Consider the following 19948-nt stretch of genomic DNA (forward strand, 5'->3'; position numbering starts at 1 on the left):
TCCGTATAAGGCTTCATAAGGTGGCATTCTAATGGTTTCATGATAGCTATTATTGTAAGAAAATTCTACTAATGATAAATGTTCGTCCCACATGCCTTCAAAATCTAATGCATATACTTGTAGCATATCTTAAATGGTTTTAATGGTTCTTTCACTTTGCCCGTTAGTCTGCGGATGATAAGCGTACTCATATTAAATTTGGTGCCTAAGCATTCCTGAAATTATCTCCGGAATATTGAATTGAAACGTGAATCTCGATCAGATACTATGGATACAAGAACTCCATGTCGCATCACAATCTCTTTGAGATATAAGTGTACCAGTTTGTCGAGCGAAAACCTTTCGTTGATTGGAAGAAAATGCGTTGACTTTGTTAGTCTGTCGATGATAACCCAAATTGCATCATGATTTGCTCTAGTTTCTTGGAAGTCCTACCACAAAATCCATCGCTAGATGTTCGCATTTCCATTCCGGAATATCCAGTGGTTGTAGTAATCCACTTGGACGTTGGTGCTCTGCTTTGACTCGTTAGCACGTATAGCATTTACTTACCCATTCTGCTATTTCTTTCTTCATGTCTGGCCACCAAAAGTTTTCCTTCAAATCTCGATACATTTTTGTGCTTCCTTGATGAATGGAATATTTTGAGTTGTAAGAGTCTCGTAATATTTCTTCTTTCAATTTTGGTACATTAGGTACCCAGATCCTTGATGAAAATCATAGAATTCCCTTATCATCTTTCTGACTGGTAATTTCTTCTCCTGTTAGACTATCGTCTTTTTGACTCATTACCTCCTCTTGACATCTTCGGATCTTTTCCAATAGTTCGGGTTGAAATGTCATTGCATAATTCATTTCAATGGATTCTACTAGAACACGAACTTCAGTTTCCAATTTCTCGATTTCCCTGATCAATTCTTCTGAAGAAGTTAACATATTTAATCTTTCTTTCCGACTTAACGCATCTACTACGATGTTTGCTTTTCCTGGATGATAGCTGATTGTAACATCATAATCCTTGATCAGTTTTAGCCATCGTCGTTGTCTCATATTGAGTTCTTTCTACGTAAAGATATACTTTAGACTTTTTTGATATGTGTAAATTTTATATTTCTCACCATAAAGATAATATCTCCAAAGCTTTAGTACAAATACGATTGTGGCTAATTCCAGTTCACGCGTCAGATATTTATGTTCATGAGGTTTCAGTTTTATGGAAGCATATGCAATTACATTACCATATTGCATTAATACGCATCCTAATCCTCGATAGGAAGCATCGCTGTAAATGACAAAGTCTCCTTGCTCGTCTGGTAGTACTAATACAGGTGCGGTCACCATTCGATTCTTCAATTCCTGAAAACTTTCTTCACATTTTTCATTCCATACGAACTTTTCATTCTTCCGAGTCAACTTGGTTAATGGCGTAGCTATCTTTGCAAAATCCTTAACAAATCTTCTGTAATAGCCAGCTAATCCCAAAAAAATTTTGACTTTTGTCAGTGTCTTTGGTTTTTCCCAATTCAATACAGCTTCAATCTTTGCTGGATCAACCTTATTCCCTTCAATACTGATTATGTGGCCTAAAAATTGTACTTCTCTTAACCAGAATTCCCATTTCAAAAATTTCGCGTAAAGTTTCTCATTCCTTAAGATTTCCAAAACGGTTCTTAAATGCTCGACATGTTTTTCTTCAGTCTTCGAGTAAATCACGATATCATCAATATGTACAATCATAAATCTATCCAAGTACTTCTTGAATACTCTGTTCATCAAATCCATGAATGCTGCTGGTGCATTAGTTAAACCGAATGTCATTACGAGGAATTCCTAATGTCCATATCTCGTACGAAAAGCAGTCTTGGAAATATCTCCGGCCTTGATATTCAATTGATGGTATCCTGATCTCAAATCTAATTTAGAAAACCATGCGGCTCTTTTTAGCTGGTCAAACAAATCATCAATCCGTGGTAAAGGATACTTATTCTTGATAGTCAACTTATTCAGTTCATGATAATCAATACATAATCGCATACGACCATCTTTCTCCTTTACAAACAATACCGGTGCACCACATGGGAATACACTTGGTCTTATAATTTCTTTGTCCAGAAGATCTTCTAACCCATCGCCAACTCTTTCATTTCAACTGGTGTCATCCGATACAGAGTTTTCGAAATTGATTCTGTTCCTGACGCCAGATCAATAGTAAATTCGACTTCTCGAACTTGCGGTAATCATGGAAGTTTATCTGAAAAGACATCAGAAAACTCACATACAATGAGAATGTCTTCAATCCTTGGGCTTTCTTTTTTAATATCTAATATATAGGAAAAAAACACTTTACATCCTTGACGTATCAATCGTTCAGTCTCCATCATTGTCAGGAACTTTTTCCGCTGTTTCTCACCTCTAAATATTGCCGTTGCATTATCTGTAGTTTGTAATTTTACTTTCTTATTCGCATAATCGATTTGAGCATTATTACCGGCTAACCAATCCATTCCTAGAGTAACATCAAACTCTCCTAACTTGAAAGGTATTAAGTCAATTGAGAAATGATGTCCTTCTATTTTGATATCACATTCTGGACATACTCGATCTATAGGAACCTGGTCGTCATTTGCTAATTTTATAATTAACGTCTTGCCCAACCGGTGTATTTCATAATATATTTTTTAATAAATTCTTCGGGAATTAAAAAATCTCGTGGCTCCAAAATCAATCAATACTTTTGTATCAACAGAATTCAAAGAAAGCGTACTTGCAACCACACTCTGATTCTGCACAACTTCCTTCATATTCATAATAAAAGTTCTCTCTTTAGGATGGTTCTGCTGTGATGGTGGAGGTAGTGCCAATACTCTCGGAACACTAGTCGTCATCGCTGGTCCTCTACAATCTCTGTCAACGTGTCATTTCTTCCCGCATTTAAAACATGTAACTTCTATTTTCCCTGCCGGGGATTCATTAGAGTAGTGCTCTTTCTGTTTGCACCTGAAGCATGTCACATTTGCCTTATGCAGATGCACGTATGTTTCCAACCATATGTTTTGCAGTATGGCAATGGTGGTCTGACGATCCTCTGCTGGTTTGGGGCTTGAAAACGATTACCTACTCTCTGATTGCCTTATTCTATCCTTTAAAAATTCATATTTGTCTGAGCTTGAAATCCCGGCTTTCGATTGGAACGGTTCTGAAATTTTCCTTGTCACTTTTCCTTTTGGGACATTTCACTTTCCCTTTCGATAATCATGGCTTTCTGAACCACGGCCGTATATGTCGTCAGTTCAAATACTGCCACTCTCCTACGAATTCATGGCTGGAATCCCTGCTGGAATCTCTTAGCCCGTTTCTCATCAGTATCCTCCTATTCCGGAAGAAACCTAGCCAATTCTGTAAACTTGGCTTCATATTCAGTCACTGACATGTTCCCTTGCTTCAATTCCAAGAACTTGATTTCCATCTGGTTCTTCATATAACAAGGAAAATATTTTTCCAAAAACAATTCAGTAAACCTATCCCAAATCACGATGCCTTCACCTTCTAAAGCTTTCTTAGACTCCCATAAATAATTAGCTTCTCCCTTCAGGAAATAACTAGTAAAATCAGTCTTCTGATCCTCTTCAACTTTCACTAATGCAAATGCTTTTTTTATCTCTTTTAGCCAGGCCCTAGCCATTGTAGGATCCGCCGTGCCCTCAAATTCTGGAGGCTTGACTGATTGAAACTGCTTAAAAGTAACAACATGAACAACTTGTGGTATTTGTGGTTCAGGACGGGGTGGTTGTTGTAACGTTTGATGTTGAAACTGTTGTTGTTGCTGCTGCATCTGCTGTTGCATCATTACCATATGTTTGTACATCAGATGGAACATTTGGTTCATGGTATTATTATTCTGTTCCTCAGAATTGCTGTTTAATGTCTCAGTTCTGGTCTTTCTTTTGGTGCCATTTTTCTGATAATAAAACAAGCAGTTCTTTAAATAATTTTATTAAAAAGTTGATAGTGAATAAAGAAACAATTTGACTTGTATTAAAACAAAAATTTTAAACAATTTAGGATTTTAAACAAATCATTTGAAACAATTTAGTTTATTAGATAAATAGACTAAACAACATTATTTTTAACATTTCATTTATCTTTTCAGAATTAAACAGAGTTTAAAGATATGGAAAGACTGTAAAACAGTAAAGTAAATGTAAATGCTGTAAAGACTGAAAATTTATGTAAATGGAAGAAAAAGGTTAAAAAAGGTTTATTCTATACAACATACACCAGCATCAGGTGTTAGTGCTTGATATAAAAGTCCATCATAACCACTGCTGATCAAAACTGAGTACTAAACATACATCTAGTCTCACCATACTATAGTTGACTCTATCTACATATATCACACATACTACACAATCCCGTTCCAACTGTCGTACATCAGAACCCTGACGGAATATGGTCTAACTCCCATCGAAGGGTCTCAAGAACAGACTGAGCAAGACGAGTGGCTTTATGAAACTCTGCATATGTATGAGTCCCATCACGAATCAATGCATCTAACTCGAGAGAAGCGTTGTAGACGGTCTGGTAAGTTTATGCCTCAATAAGTAATCTGGCTGAAGTGCTGATAAAGGTCCTATATCCCTCTGATCAAATAATCCCATAATCTCACGATATTGGGATCTCCAATAATGCACCTCCTCCCTCATGTCACTATACCCATGATAAGGCACAGTGTGCGGCTCTCTAAACTGACCAATAGACTCCTGAGACGGAACTGTATATCCCGACAACATCCAGCTATGGCAATCCCAACTGTAAGCATATATCGTGCTCTCTCACCCCTCAACAGGGGCCATCTGAAATATCTCCAGAGCTGGAGCATACACAGGTAAAGAAAATGGAGTTGCAACTGGTGGAAGCTCTGGCTCTATCTCAGGTATAAACTGGTACTCCAGAGGTAATGGGGGTGGTAGAAATGGCTCGAAGAACTCAAGGGGATCAAACATCTCTATAGGATCCGGTAACTGCTCTTGTACTGGTACTGGATCCTAGGGTATCTGTGCCGGTGGTATCTGTCCTGGGGCCTCTACTGACACTGGTGGGACTACCGGAGCTACTGGTCCTGTCACTGTCCTTTCAGACGATGATGATGTCATCTGAAAATATAACCAAAACACAAGACAAGAGAGGGTCACTTAGCATTCCTAGAACTTATAAATTCCTAATCTTAAAAGCTATCTAACCCTAACAATCCTATTCCTATATTATGTGATCTTTTATCTTATTTTAATCCTAATATTCTTGTTTCAGGAACCAAAACCTACAGCTCTGATGCCAATTGTAACGTCCTCTAAATCAGGGGTCTAGATCTGGGGGTTACTTGCTAATCTCTAATATAATACAAACAAGTATAAAAATTATGCAAACATATATATAACCCATTTCCATCTATCCGGGATCTTTTAAGGTTGAGGTATGAAAATAAGAACAACACATTATCTTTATTACAAACCCAAATATAAAATTTCATAGAACTCTCTTTATTACGAACCTTTGTCCAAACAAGTTTTAAGCTAAATTCATTTTATTCCAAACACAAACCACATCTATCTACACTACACCTGCTCAGGTGGCTCAAGGCTCTCCTCTTTTATCGGAATCAGCACCTTTGGTGCTAGAGGGTCCCGCTGCTTGACATGCTTCTTTACCACGCGAGTTTAAATAGGTTTCATTCTTTTTCTTGACTGAAAAAGACAAGGTGAATAACAACGAAAGGGGTGAGCCATAATTTGCTCAAAGTCCACAATATATATAAACAATATTATAAAGAAAAAACTAAATGAACCGGTAATCTGGCTGTATCTGCAAAGATGTAATCATGTAAGGAAATAACGAAGCCCACTATCGACGATTATCAATAAACTAGACTGGACACAAGTTCGCACCCATATCCTGCTAATCAGTCAAGATACAGTGCAGATCTATACCTCTATGTATAGATCCATTCGGGTACTCAGGCTCTACGGCCCAAAATATGGATCTAATTAATTTCTGGTCCATAGGATCAAGTGTATACCTGATCCTCACCATCACAATCCAGTCTATAGATGAGCAACCAGAACAATCGGTAAGGTTTGATGTATCCCAACATCAGAATATATCAGGATAAATATAATATGTGATCTCTTGGAATATGAATAGAATATTCAGTGTATCAAGAGAAATCAGGAATCAAAATTAAATACCAATAAAAGAATAATAATTTTGTATCAGTGTAAGTGAACAGGAATTATCAGTGTTTGATGAGTTGAGAATCAAAGTAGAACAAAGCATTTCATTATTCTGAATTTAGAATAGGGGAAATATTTGCCTGCTACGCGATCTACCGTAAATATATCACAGTTTTCTAACACTGGCTGGATCCGCCTTGTTGGCTTCGTATCTATTATAGAAAGATACCCATTTAGTCGACAAGTATCTTAATCGCGTCTCAAACAAACTTCACGTAGCCCTTATCGTCTACCCATACGATTAAAACTGACTCGTATAATAATTACTAACAATTAGGACTCAATTAACCACATAATTCACATAACACATAGGTCACATAGCATCCTAGGTTTAAAAAAAAATTAGAATTGAAATCAGATCAATATTCACATTATCGGACAATTTTTGCCTCGTTTCCTAATTTTATGAATTTAATGGACTCGTCTCTATAATTAATAGGGTCTATAAGTAAATAAATATCGAAATCCAACTCGAAGGACTTTCGTTTCGTTTAAATTGGATAAACGGTTCAATTATTATTAAATAAATAAAGATAAATCAATTTATTATTCAATATAATAAATTATTCAAAATAATTGAACCTCAAATATATTTTTCAATAATTATTTGGGAAAAATCAGAATTAAAAATGATTTTTTCATAATTTTTGGAATAGAAATGAATTTATAATGAATTATTGAAAATAAACTGATTAATTATCAAAATAATTAATCATTTTTGGATAATTAATTATTAAAAAAATAAATAATAATTAATTAAATAATAATTAATCTCAAATTTTAGAAAATATTTTAGAATTATTTATAAAATAAATCAATTAATTAAATTAATTAATCAATTTATATAAGTAAATAAAACTGATTTTATAATTTATAAAAATAAAAAGTAAAATAAAAATCCAATAACAGGTTTCTGAAAATGGAATTGGGCAAAAATAGATTAAAATCAGGTTCTAAAAACGGGTCAAACGGGTCAAAAGCTGTGTCATGAAGAACATGGCCGGATTTTTCCCAGAATCCGGCGACTAGAACAGATTCCGACCAGCCGTTTTCAGGTAAAAAAACGTAACCATTTGGTTCGTTTTTCAGCTGGAATCAATCCCAAATCATCTAAGCAACTCAACTACGGCCATAACATCCCTGAATAACCTCTGAACTCCATCTCCGATCAAAGCTCAAAAATATTCGGCCAACTATTAAAACTTTGAGTTTAACAGCTCAAATCAAAGCTTGTTCAGTGTACAATCAAACCCTTAACAGCCTATATACCTCAGCTTTCTCAAAATCAAAAAACGTATTAATCAATCATTCAAATAAACCCTAATAATCGAATTCGATCATACATGAATCGTTTGATTAAATTGAATACATAAATCGTCTATACACATCACAGAGAAGCTATACCAATCATCAAATCAATCAAATAACCCTAGAATAAAAAAGCCCTAATTCGAATATAAACCCTAGAAATTAAAATAAAAAAATAACAGATTAAAATATGAAATTGATGCAAGAAATTGAAAAAACGGATCAAGAGCATCGATTTGAGTACTCACACGACTAGATTTGATGCCGGAAATCGATCAAAATCACCTGTTGAATCTTTGACCCGAATCCGAATTCCTGACCCGATTTACAAAGAATTTCATGATTTTCTGATTTTTTTATAATTTTTTTATAATTTAATTATTAATAATTAGGTTATTTATAGTAGGTAAAATAATACTCCTAATTAAAATTAAGTCCCTAATTTTACATCTAATAAAATTAATTGGCCCTTAAATAATAATTTTTGAGTATTAGTTTTTAAATTTTTAATACTAAATATATACAATATATATGCCAAAAATTCCCAAAAATTGTGAATAATTCAAAAATACAAAGAAACGGAATAATTGAAAGTCCCATAATTTTATAAAAATAAAGATATGATTTTGTAGTGTTTTTGACACCCGTAGGGGCCCGAAAAAGTGAAAATTTCTAAAATAACATAGATGTTCAGAATAACGATACGGTCAAACCATACTAGGAAAAATTAGGCCGATTATTTTTTTGAAATAACAGCCATTAAAACAAAGTTCGGGTGGTATAACTTTTGATACGAAAGCTTTTAATAAAAAATAAAATATCCGATAAGTGCCCGAAAAATACCCTGACGACACAGAACACACATAGCACATAACAGCTAGGGTTTTAAGACTAAATACACTTAATGACATAATAAAACACATAATTCATCTTTATTATGATATTATACAATCATAATTTCACAGTCGTTACACAAATCGATGTCTATAAAGCTTAATAACATCGGTTTTATGTTTTAAGATTTTTTTATTGTAGTATTTAACATCAGTTTTAATCTGTATTACTGATGTCAATGTTCAACTAAAACTGATGCATTAAGCTTTGACAGACATCATTTTTTTATTTTGTAGCTGATGTTATTATGTTAAAATAACATCATTTTTCATTAAAATAAACGGTACACATTTTAAAAATATGGATGCCAAAAAACTTGTCAAAAGAAGAAAATGTTAAAATCAAACTCCAATTATCATTACCAAATTAAATCGATCAAGTCCTATAATGATGAAAAAACGAAAACTTGTAATTCCCATAGTTATGCCTATAATACCATTCATACATCTATGTGATAAATGACAACTAATTACCCACATATCATTTTCCAAATAAACTACGGAGGCTTCGCTGTGGAATGTTTCCAAAATATGGACTCGATCCACATGGAAAAGAGGATGTTCTTGACCGTGATGTGGCACAATCTCTTCTCTCCTTAGGCATCTTGATACATGCAGAAGACTGTCACCAAAGAGAGCAAAAATATTGCACTATATATTATGTCAAGCAAAATGAACTTACCACAGCAGCAAAAAACTGTAATCAGCTATATTTACCTTGTACATTTTTCTATAAATATTTGTGGCAGTTCCATGAGCAAGTAGAACATTGTGACCTACAACGTAAGGCTCAATTGCAGAATTTCAATCCTTGCAGTACAAATAGCTAAGAATGGAACATATTCCCGGTGCCTCAAGCCCTAAATCATAGCCTTGAATAGAAAAAGTATGGGGCTCATTGAAGGTTATCCAATGCTTAACCCTGTCACCAAATTCCTGGAAGCAGGTCTCAGCAAATGTGGCAAAATCGTCACTATAAAAGCAATTATCTTCTGATTTTAATGCGCCAGGCAAGTTGTAAATGCGCGTGTTCATACTTAATGCAAAAAAAATATTCTGTAAAATATAACTTACTCACATTATTTGGGAGCTGAGTCATCCTTGATATTTGTCTTCCAGGGCTTGAGGAAGATCCCAGTGGTAAAGGGTAACATATGGTTCAATTCCTAGAAAAAAATAATACTCGAATTTGTCAATGAATGTTAACTAGAAGAGCTTAATTGGACTATAATTGACATATGACATTTGAAGTAGCACTGGCTACTAAAGCATTGATGAAATTATTATAATGATCAACTCCAGCTTGACTGATTTTTCCAGTTCCATTTGATACAGAGAAGCACTGGTTAAAAAAACTTACCAGAGAACCCCCATGGGAAATGCTTTAGATTTTTGCAATTCAATAATTTAAAACATATTTTTAAGCACTTGAGAAAAGGCTAAAGATAACTTACTAGGTAAAATCCTAGACTAAGAAATTGAAATTTTATAACCATTCATTCCAATATATTTCATAAGTTTAATATCTTTTTATTGCAAGCACATCAGTGTTAAAAAGATTATATTAAACCAGTAGAGTTACTTTTTTTTGTTAAGAAAGCATTTTTCGGCACAGAAATAATATTGTTGTATGGTTATCACATCTAAACACAACTATACAAAGTTTATATCACTTGGGACGCTAATACAAGAATTACAAATGCAATTAATAATCGAAAAACTTCACATACCTTCCTTCCTGGGTGGAAGGGAACATCAGGCCCTCCCTGGCTGTACGAGAAGCAGCTGGATCCATGCGATATACCTGTTATCATTTTAAAAATAGAATTTTTTTGTCCAATGGGCCTGCACGCCTGAAAAGTGGAAGTTCTTGAGATGAAGTGATTAACAGACTCCTAGACACAGAGAAAGGTGAAATCTAGTGGTAACATATCATATACTAAATCTGAAGCAGGGCTACAAAAGATGGATACATTTGGTTTTAGAATATAGGAATATATTTAAAATAAAGTTACATATTTTAGAGTCAGTTATTTTGGCGGGAAACTTAGTTTTAACAAAGAATTCTCTCTGTATCTCCGGGGAAAAAAGACACAACCACCAAACTTTTGCTCTCGGTTGTGTAAACAGTATTCAAGTGAAAGTCGAGACTATAAAAAATACAGAGGGTCTACCTTGCTTCGAGTGCTTTGGATTTTTCCATTCACACTCCCACCATCCTTCGCATTCAGTGGAGGGGATTCATAAGGAAGACACTAACACAGAACCGGAAAAAATCGTAAGACCACATCTCTGTTTACTTAACATAAGGGATAGTACACAATAGTGCATTCCCTGGATACCTTGCAGAAAAGTACAATCAGCGACCACACAAACCAAGATGACATGAAATAATAGAGTATTAATATGAATGTTGTGATGATAAAAACAACAACACACGCCATTTTAATTTCAACAATTTTTTCATTATCTTCATCAGTATCTGAGGGAAACTTACTTTTAACTCCTAACTGCTCCTTTGAAGGATTACAATTCATGCTTCCCTTTTAACCAAGATACGAAGTGGCCGAGATTAAAAATTACTAGTGACAAAATAATAGAAGAGTAGAGAATAATCAACACAAAAGAAAAAAAAAGTACACACAAGGTTGTAACTAGTGTTCTTTCCCAACTGAAAATCATATTTCTTAAAAATCAAACACAGCATACCCACTATCTTAGATTTATGCATAGGGCATGAGTCCTGATATCATAACACATGAAAATAATAATAAAGCTGGAAATGTAGCCATGATCATCTTCAAAGATACTTCTCTTTATTTTTTGTTCACCATCTTTGCAATCAGGGAAAATACTGCTCTTAAAGTAAATACATACCTTAGCAGGTAAGTAATAGTGTAACAAATGACTCGTAAATATGATGACCATCAAATACATCTCAAGAAACTGTGAAAATAATGCATATCGTAACTTACCATAATATAAGCATTGCAGTTCACTGATTTAATGGTCCATCCAATACATCTCAAACAACTATTAGAAGAATAGTACGCCACTTTTCCAATCCAACTTCCAGGAATGATATCTGCAACTTTTAGTCTCGATGAATAGCCTCAAGTGTGAATCTAATAGACTTAACAAACTCCATGATTAAAGAACCAATAGCAACAGAGTGTTTAAATACAAGATTCCAGAGATTAAAGAGACATGATGGTGAAATTACTGAAAAAACCCTATATAATTCTGAAATTAAGTAAAAGAGTTGCTCCTAAGATAAGGAGCCTACACAATTCATACAAGTTTATTAGGTGGCTCCAGTTATGTTTTTTGATGCAAGTAAATTAAGCAATATATAATGAAAACAGTGATGCATTTAAATAGAGCAGTCCACATACGAAATGTTTTGATCTAAATCCATTGAGCAATATTGACAAAAAATGGTTATGTACTTGAACAGATCAGTCTATGTACGAAAAACTGGATATTCATGTTATTATGAACCAATACAATTAAAGGACAAATCTAATGCCAAATGTTTTGTACAATCATTACAACTAAAGATATAGTACAATCATGAAACAATCTAATAAAACACTAATGCAAAATAAGCTATATTGTTAAAGTTATGTTAGCTCAGTTTACTAAACATACTTGGGAACTGGTAAAGAAGACAGATCTACCATTGATTCATCTGAGTATCCAACACAAGATTGCATGATGTAGGCCCTCGATATTGGAAGAAAGCATAAATGTATATTATATCTATTAGCATGCCAAGATGCGAATGTGCCATTTCTTTTGGCATATCAAACCTTTCTCCCCATGTATTGTCAGTAAAGCTATAAATATCTACATGATAATGCATCTAAATCATTATAAAAAATGATATAACACAATACTGAGTACCAAAAAGTTAGCAAACACGAAAACATGAGTCCAAGAATTTACAAGATCGATGGTGTTGTATCAAGCAAACACAAAAAGAAGATCATTGATCTATAAAGCAGCTCCGTCGAGACAGGGGACATGTGTACTAACCGTCTATTTTCCAATTGATTAGAAGGGTAGACAAATCATCACAAGTATTTGATAACACTCTTTTCTGGTTCTATTTTTCGGCTTTTCGAAAACCACAACTTTACTAAGTAACCATAAATATATACAAAAACTAGCGGGGACAACAAACATAAATAGTATGTATAAATAAATACATAGAAGTCTTTTGTAATAAAGAAGTTGATATAAACTTTTTAAGAAGCATTATTTTTAGGATTAACAAGATTAGGGAACAACTGAGGAGAAGAAAGCCAATTAGATATGTAAGAATTAGAAGAAGCCCAAAAGAGATCTTAACAGATCCTTGCAAACCCAACTTCTGGTATTCCAAGATGTTCACTATCAATGTCCATGAGTTTCATCTCATCTTGTGACTTGTAGCACCAGAATAAGATTAGCGAGAAGCACAACCCATCAATATATTTTTTATAATGTATAACCCACATAAATAATTTAAACAATTACTCATCTAAATAAAACTTTGACATACTCGATTCAAACAAATACTCAATTATTAATGTTATGGATTAAAAACTAGGACCTATTAATTGTTGTATTTATTACTAAGGTTCGGGAGCTCAAGACCTTTAATGGCTGCTCTCGTGTTTCGTAGCTTCACTCTGCTTTTACGAGATGCCTACGTATCTCTATAATCTAGAGAATCAAGCCAAAAATATAGTTCTGATTTGTGGGGTGAGGCCCCTTATATAGATGTTGGGAGTCCTTAAATTGGACTAGATCTAGGGGACTTGGTGGGCAAGTCTGAGAGTTAGATTGAACTTTGGAGTCCTAGGAAGTAGGAAATTGATTCCTTATCCTATTAGGTCCCTTGGAGGCTGATCTACAAGGATTTATGCCTTCATTGGGACTCATCCTAACAGCTGATTTATTCCTTATTAATTAATTACGAAATTAATTAATATTCAGGGTTTTCGGCCCTTTCTCATTAGGCTTCGTTATTGGACCGTATCTGGTCTAATTAATTTTAACACCAATTATATTCCTAGACTATTTTTGGGCCCCTATCAAGGGTCTTGGGCCTCTTCTAATGGGCTTAGCAACCAGCCCAATTAATGCAATATTAATTACGCAATCGGGGTTTATTTATTTTATCCCCTATCAATTAACAAATTAGGGTTTAAAATTTACCCAATTAAAGCTTTGACCTCCACCGCAAAGAGTGCACAAAGAGAGCATAGAGAGAGCAGTCGAGGAAAGAAAGTGTGATATTTTTTCATCAGTTGAGCGAGAGAGATGAAGTTGTTCTTCAGTCGAGTAGATCTTCAGCCGTGTAGAGAGAGACGAGAGTTTTTGATTGATTTGATTTTATGTTAATGATTTTAGAGATGAGAGTATGTATATGTGTTCCATTATCAGTGACTAGGATACATGATATTCCATAACGGCACATGACATTTTCTCACAGGAATTGTGCAACTTGCTTAGTCGTGATCTTGGCCAAAGGCTTGGCTTCAATCCATTTAGTAAAATAATCAATGGCTACAATCAGGAACTTCCTTTGTGCCGTGGCCATTGGGAAAGGCCCAAGTATATCCATTCCCCACATGGAAAAGGGGATGGGAGAGTTGATGGAGGTTAACATCTCGGGGGGTTGTCGAACGACAGGTGCATGTTTCCGACAACAATCATACTTCTTCACATTCTCTTTGGCATCGACCATCATCTCTGGCCAATAGAAGCCTAAACGGGTTATCTTGTGAGCCAATGCTCTGCCCCCCAGGTGTTGCCCACAGATACCTTCATTTTCTTCTTCAAGAGCTAGGCGTGCCTCGTCGGGCCTAAGACATCTTAAGTAAGGAACCACATAAGATCTTTTGTACAAAATCCCATCGATCAAGGTGTATCTTAGTGCTCGAACAACCAACTTCCGGGCTTTAGTTACGTCATTTGGCCACCAACCGGTTTGAATATGGGACTTAATGGGATCTATCCATGACATTCTCAGCCCTATAGGACCTACAAGCTTAACATCAATGCTTCGTGTCTTCAAAATGCGGAAGTATACGCTTCCTGAACTTTCCTCTATCTCAGATGAAGCAAACTTTGACATCGCATCCGCTTTAGCATTTTCCTCCCTTGGGATGTGCTCAACATGGCACTCATCAAATTGAGTCATCACTGCTCTTACTAGGCGGACATACTTAGCCATCGTATCACCCCTTACCTCAAACTCTCCCTTCACCTGGGATATGACCAACTTCGAGTCTCCACAGACCTTCAAGTTCTTGACTCTTAGTTTCCCTGCTAGGCCGATGCCAGCTATCAAAGCCTCATATACTTCTTCATTATTTATGGTTGGGAAGTCTAACTTTATAGCATATTCAATCAGGAACCCATCAGGGCTTTGTAAAACTAGCCCTGCTCCACTTGAATTTATTTTTGATGCTCCATCAAAATATGGGACCCAATATTCCTTTTCTTTGACTTCCTTCTCTTTGTCCCCTTTATCACCTTCTGTGTTTGGAGGTATAGTATCTTCCTGCCCCCCGACTTCTTGGTGGGGTATGGTACGTTCCACCACGAAGTCAAACAATGCCTGGGCTTTTATTGCCATTCATGGCTTGTACTTGATGTCAAATTCTCCCAACTCTATTCCCCACTTGATCAGCCTCCTACTAGCCTTGGGACTATGAATAATAATTCTCAGGGGCTGATTTGTTAGCACCTCAACTTGGTGAGCCTGAAAGTAAGGACACAACTTTCTTGAAGCCATTACCAAGGCTAAAGCAAACTTCTCAATAGTTGAATAATTTAACTCAGCTCCATGCAGAATTTTTCTAACATAGTGTACATGTTTCTGGACTTTAAGTTCCTCTTTAACTAATACAACGCTCAAGGCATTTTCTGAAACGGCCAAGTACAAGTATAAAACTTTATTCAGAGCTGGCTTGGCCAACAACGGGGCCTGGGCCATATATTTCTTTAATTCTTCGAATGCCTTCTGGCTTTCCTCACTCCATACAAAATCCTTAACCTTCTTCAAGGACTTGAAGAACGACAAACACTTATCCCCAGACTTGGAGATGAATCGCCCCAATACAGCAACCCTTCCAGTGAGCTTTTGAACATCTTTGATATTTTTTGGTGGCTCAATGTCCAGGTTTGCCTTTATTTTATCGGGATTAGCCTCGATTCCTCTCTTGGAGACCATCAATCCCAAAAACTTTCCAGATCCCACTCCTAAAACACACTTTGCAGGATTTAACATCATTTTGTGGTATCTCAGGACCTCAAAAGCTTCCCTCAAATAGGTTATATGGTCAGTCTTTACTAGACTCTTGACTAACATGTCATCGGCATAAACTTCCATGGTCTTTCCAATAAGATCCTTAAAAATCTTATTTACCAACCTTTGATAGGTGGCTCCTGCATTCTTGAGACCAAATTCCATAACAAGATAACAATAAACACCAAAGTCAGTAATGAATGATACCTTTGGGATGTCATCCATATGCATCTTGATCTGATTGTATCCATTGAATCCATCTATGAAGTTCAACATCTCATGACTAGCAGTAGCATCTATCAATGTATTTATCCTTGGCAACGAGAAATAATCCTTTGGGCATGCATCATTTAGATCAGTGAAGTCCACGCACATTCTCCATTTTACATTTGCCTTCTTCACCATTACAGGGTTTGCTAACCATTCCGAAAACTGAATCTCTTCAATGAAACCAGCCTCTAAGAGCTTCTCCACTTCTTGTTTAATAGCCTCTTGCCTCTCTGGATCAAAGCTTCTTTTCTTTTGCTTCACTGTCTTTTGATTTGGATCCACATTCAGCTTCTGAGTGATCAGTTCCGGGTCTATGCCTGGCATATTGGCTGCTGACCATGCAAACACATCACAATTTTCTTGCAAAAATTTCACCAACTTCTCTCTAAGGGGCTCCTCTAGTGTTGCTCTAACGAAAGTCACTTTCTCAGGATCCTCGGGAGCTAAAGTAATTGAAACCAAGTCTTCTGCTGGCTTCTCTCTTTTCTCAGCAGTCTCTCGGATATCCAGATCTTCAATAAGCAGAACTTGCCCCCCAACTCCATCTGCCCTAAGAGAGGCTACGTAAAAACTCCTTGCCATTTTTTGATCTCCTCTCTCTTCTCCAATCCCATTCCGGGTGGGAAACTTCATCACTGAATGGTAGGAGGAAGGGACTTCCTTGAAGGCATGTATTCCTGTTCTTTCCATGATCGCATTGTAAGTTGAACTAGCCTTTACCACCACAAAGTCCAACATCTGAGTTGCTTGTCTTGGTTCCTGACCTATGGTTTTTGACAACTTAATTATCCCTTCCACGGGGCACTCTACTCCTGCGAATCCATATATTGGCATTTCGGCCGGGGTTAGTTGAGAATCATTGTAACCCATCCTTAAAAAGGTATCATGGAGTAAAATGTCCACCGAGGAACCGTTATCTACAAGGACCCTCTTCACCGGGCTATTCCCTATTATTGGTGTTATGACCAGCGGGTCATCATGAGGAAATTTCACACCCTCCAAGTCAGAATCATCAAATGTCATTGTTACTCCTGTCCTGGCCCTCTTCGGGGCTCCCCAATAATATGCATAACCTCTCTAGTATACGCTTTCCTAGAGTTCCTGGATAATCCAGCAGTAGTTGGTCCTCCAAAAAATTGTATTTATCACAGGCCCTCGGGGTAGCGGCCCTCCAAAGATTGTATTTATCACCCATCCCCTAGGCTGGGGATTCCGCCCCTGATCGTCTTGGTCCCTCCTACAATCTTCAAAGTTCTTTCTCCCATTATTGTTCCTATCTCCTCCATCTCCAGTGTACTTGCTCAAACTTCCTTTTTCAATGAGGAACTCTATTTCATATTTCAATTACATGCACTCATCGGTGTCATGATCAGCATCCTTGTATCTTTGTAATCTGGAGAATCAAGCCAAAAAACGTAGGTCTGATTTGTGGGGTGAGGCCCCTTATATAGATGTTGGTAGTCCTTAAATTGGACTAGATCTAGGGGACTTGGTGGGCAAGCCTCAGAGCTAGATTGGACTTTGGAGTCCTAGGATGTAGGAAATTGATTCCTTATCCTATTAGGTCCCTTGGAGGCTGATCTACAAGGATTTATGCCTTCATTGGGACTCATCTCGACAGCTAATTTATCCCTTATTAATTAATTACGAAATTAATTAATATTCAGGGTTTTGGGCCCTTTCTCATTGGGCTTCGTTATTGGACTATATCTGGTCTAATTAATTTTAACATCAATTATATTCCTAGGCTATTTTTGGGCCCCTATCAAGGGTCTTGGGCCTCTTTTAATGGACTTAATAACCAGCCCAATTAATGCGATATTAATTATGCATTCGAGGTTTATTTATTTTATCCCCTATCAATTAACAAATTAGGGTTTAAAATTTACCCAATTAAACCTTTCACCTCCGCCGCAAAGAGTGCACAAAGAGAGCATAGAGAGAGCAGTCGAGGAAAGAAAATGTGATATTTTTTCATCAGTTGAGCGAGAGAGATGAAGTTGTTCTTCAATCGAGTAGATCTTCAGCCGTGTAGAGAGAGACGAGAGTTTTTGATTGATTTGATTTTATGTTAATGATTTTAGAGATGAGAGTATGTATATGTGTTTTTAATTTTTAAGTTTATGTGAAAAGTTGAAAAGAGGGGGAGGGAGATAAGGATTAAAAAAATTTCAAGGCAAAAACGGGGGAATTTTTAAGAGGGAATCAATTATTTGGCTAAGGGGGGGGGGAATGGGGGAGGTGTGCTGGATTAAAATTTTAAAACAAACATATAACATCAGTTTGGATAAATAATCGATGTCTATATAACACAAAGACACCGCTTGATCAAAAACGATGTAAAAAATACTTTTTACATCGGTGCCAACAACAACTGATGTCTAGGAGGCGATGTCTATTCTACTTTTTCTAGTAGTGTTCCTTTCTTTTGGAACCTCATCAATCTTTTTCAAGGGATACCTTTAATTACATTGGGTTCCCTACTTCATCTCCTTGCCCTTCCGGGCCAAACCGGCGTACTTCTTTTGTTGATCTTGGATTGCTACCAGCCGTCCTCTGATTAGATCTACTATGTCCCTGATTCTTTGGATCAATGCTAGCCCGAGCATCTTGCGCTCTCCAACTTTATCCAGATACAAGAGAGATCAGCATTGTATCTCCTAAAGGGCCTCATAAGGCATCATCCCGATACTGACATAAAATCTATTATTATAAGAAAACTCTATCACTGATAAGTGATCATTCCCAATTTCCTTTAAAGTCTATTGCATAGAATCTCGATATATCTTCTAGCTCTATAGATTTTACTTCTCAATATCCACTCTTTTTCAGTCCACAATCGTAACTATCTTCCATACATAATACTATTCTGGCTATACTTTTACTCGCTGGCGTTCTATAACCTTTTAATAATTGCGTCAACCTTATTATCAAGAACACGTTTCGATTTCAGAGACTAACACACTTATACTACTCCTTTCCTAGTTGCTTCTATCTTTGAAAGATTTATCCATCATATAGAAGTAAGGGAATTTATTGAGAGATCATTATGATCATGAACATTTGTTACATCGCATAGTTAGTACAGAAGGGGGTCAGCCTTTAGTACTTGACAAGCAATTTTAATAATATATGGTATCCTACTAGGCTTTTCTCACACATATCGATAGTCATTCGACAATACCTCCCCTTCTGGAAGGGTTGTTCTTCTCAGTTTACACGAAATGAAAAGGAGAGAAAAATAACAAATTTAAGAGAATTATATATATATAAATATATGGTTACAAAATATCTGGCTTGGAATTTACCTATGAACTATAGAGGTTTATGAAGGAGAACGAAACATATATATATATATCAAGTATTATTGCATCATATTTCACGTGCCTAAATATTTTTGCTATTCCGTCCATCATTCAATGGACCCATGTTCTTGCTCAATCTTATTAACAATCACCTTTAAAACTCCGTCAACATCGAAAATCGAACAGAAATCATGGATCAACTAAGCCCTCTCGGTATCTGGGATTTCACACTCGACATCATCGTTACTAGAATCCTACATTGCACCATAATCTCTTTTGTATCATATAACTACTCCTTATCGATAAGAAGAATTAAATATTCAATAGGTAAATAATCGACTTAGTTAGTCTAACAATGATAACTTATACATCGCCATGACCCGATTATTGGTACTCAATCTCAACATCCATTACAATACAACTCTCAAGGTTGTTATCGTCTCATGATTCACAGAATCATTGCTGCATTACTATGGTCCACCGCTGATCTATTACAGTCATTTATCTTCCTCGGGATCTTAATAGCTAATCATACAAAATCCATATCTGTCATATAGAAGTTTCCAAGGAGGCAATTTAAAT

At 36.0% G+C, this 19948-nt stretch overlaps 1 long non-coding RNA gene across 11 annotated transcripts; it reads right to left on the reverse strand.

Annotated features, from left to right (window-relative positions):
* Positions 1–8833: 8833 nt before the first annotated feature.
* On the reverse strand, positions 8834–12398 carry LOC141716738 (uncharacterized). Of its 11 annotated transcripts, none has more exons than XR_012573327.1 (7): positions 11464–12374; positions 10986–11070; positions 10663–10830; positions 10219–10341; positions 9567–9654; positions 9206–9424; positions 8834–9110 (listed from the first exon to the last, which is right to left on the reverse strand). It is a non-coding gene; the product is annotated as an uncharacterized LOC141716738 (long non-coding RNA). The 11 variants fall into 11 exon arrangements; XR_012573329.1 differs by lacking the exon at positions 10986–11070 and having other exon boundaries at positions 10663–10743; positions 11464–11573; positions 12169–12367; XR_012573330.1 differs by having other exon boundaries at positions 10663–10743; positions 11464–12367.
* Positions 12399–19948: the final 7550 nt, after the last annotated feature.

This window comes from Apium graveolens, chromosome 4, assembly GCF_009905375.1.
Source record: "Apium graveolens cultivar Ventura chromosome 4, ASM990537v1, whole genome shotgun sequence".
In the NCBI taxonomy this organism is placed as follows: Eukaryota; Viridiplantae; Streptophyta; class Magnoliopsida; order Apiales; family Apiaceae; genus Apium; species Apium graveolens.